The 1883-nt window shown below is 34.2% G+C and overlaps 1 long non-coding RNA gene across 1 annotated transcript; it reads left to right on the forward strand.

The window, feature by feature from the left end:
* Positions 1 to 202: 202 nt before the first annotated feature.
* On the forward strand, positions 203 to 726 carry LOC149546505 (uncharacterized). Its single transcript, XR_016354353.1, has 3 exons — positions 203 to 279; positions 409 to 463; positions 604 to 726. It is a non-coding gene; the product is annotated as an uncharacterized LOC149546505 (long non-coding RNA).
* Positions 727 to 1883: the final 1157 nt, after the last annotated feature.

Here is a 1883-nt window from a genome sequence, read left to right on the forward strand (position 1 = left end):
GGAAGGCATGACAAAGAAAAAATTGTCAAAATTTGTAATGACATACATGAATCCAATCATGCATTGAAAAATTTCATTCACTCAAATAGCAATAGAGATCAGATTAATATAAGTGCCCTTCCATGGTTATTAACGGAGCAGCAAAGTGATGCCATAAAAGAAGTCATATGAAAAATTCGATTTCCCATAGGATTTGCTGTGAACATAAACAATCTCATATCAAAAAAAAGTGAATTTGGGCCAGGGCTCAAAACGCATGATTGGCATACTTTCGTCAAGGTAACTTATGTTCTTCTGTATTTACAATATATTCATAAACTACGTGTATTGTTCGTTATGTTATGTTAGAAAACAATGAAATGATTGGTTTATAATTACTACAGTACGTGCTTCCTCTATCTCTCCCAGAGCACTTCAACAATAACATCAAACAAGTGATATACAATCTTGGAAAATATATGAGGTAAGCAGTAATATCTGTTCAATTTGTTGTATATATTTATTACATTCGCGATTTGTTTTTCTTGCTACGTAATCTATTGTATATTATTTTGTAAAGTCTCATATCTATATATTTTTTGTGACTTGAATCTCTTAATGTAGGTGGTTGTCATCTAAAGAAATCCATAAAGAAGATATAAACTATTGGAAGAGAAGAATTCCTCATTTACTGTGTGAAATGCAAAAGTGTCTACCTCCAACTTTTTTCAATGCATAGGAACACTACCTCATACACCTAGTTGAGGAGATTGAATTGTGTGGACCTGTACACACTAGGTCAATGTGGATGGTTGAGAGGCATTTGAAATCTTTGAAGGCTTTGGTTCGACAAAGAGCACATCCTGAGGGTTCTATGGTAGAGGGATATATGGTATACCAGAGTATGGTGTACATTACTGAATATCTTCCTAAATTTGCATCAAATATCCATGTAGATCGCATTTGGGATCTCGAGCCTTTTAAAAAATTAGAAGGGGAGTACTTGATGGGGAAAGGTACATTGAGGATAGTGAGAGGTAATAAATTATAAGATGTTATTGTAATAAATTATTTCTTAATCTTCAAAATAAATCGGTTGTAAGTTGTCTATTTTTTTTTGTACAGGTGCTCAAGAGTGGGATGCACTACATTTGTATATTGCAAACAATCTTGATTGGATGACGGTATGGATTGAACGATGTCAACATTCTGGTCACATATTAACATGGGAAGGTGTATCTTCATTGGTTAAAGAAGCTCATCGTAATGGAGATTCCAATGTTACGCAAAGGGAAATAGATTTAGCACGTGGTTCAAGAGATTACCAGGTACGTACAAATTTATTAATCACCCGTATGTTTATCAACTCACGATACAATAATTTTGATATGTTTCACATATTATTGCAGGTTAAACACCACAATGCTATGTTCTGTAATGGTCAGAAATTTCGCGTCAAAGTGTTGGATGACATGAAGAAAACTTATGATTCAGGAATAACTGCAGTCTTTCAAGTGACTAATATTTCATCTAGAAACGACTTACATCCTCAAGAGTCTGAAAATTGATACTATGGCATTTTGGATGAGATACTTGAGTGTGACTTTAGTTCCTTCAAATTAGTACTCTTCGTTGTCAAATGGTACAGGCTACGACTTAATCCAAATGATCCTGATAGAACTGTTATTGAACATGATAATGGATTTACAATGGTTGATACAAGGTCGTTTGAGCCAGTTGGGGATGAGCCTTATGTTCTTCCAAGCCAATGTGAGCAGGTATTTTACTCAGAGGTTCCACATAAACCAGGTTGGTCATTTGTAATATCTACTATTTTTTTAATAAATATTGCACATTTGAATGATATTCTAGTTTCTCTGTCTATTGATCAATCACAGGAGGGC

Source organism: Cupressus sempervirens, chromosome 7 (assembly GCF_028749045.1).
Source record: "Cupressus sempervirens isolate cs-2001-9-10 chromosome 7, ASM2874904v1, whole genome shotgun sequence".
NCBI classification, from domain to species: domain Eukaryota; kingdom Viridiplantae; phylum Streptophyta; class Pinopsida; order Cupressales; family Cupressaceae; genus Cupressus; species Cupressus sempervirens.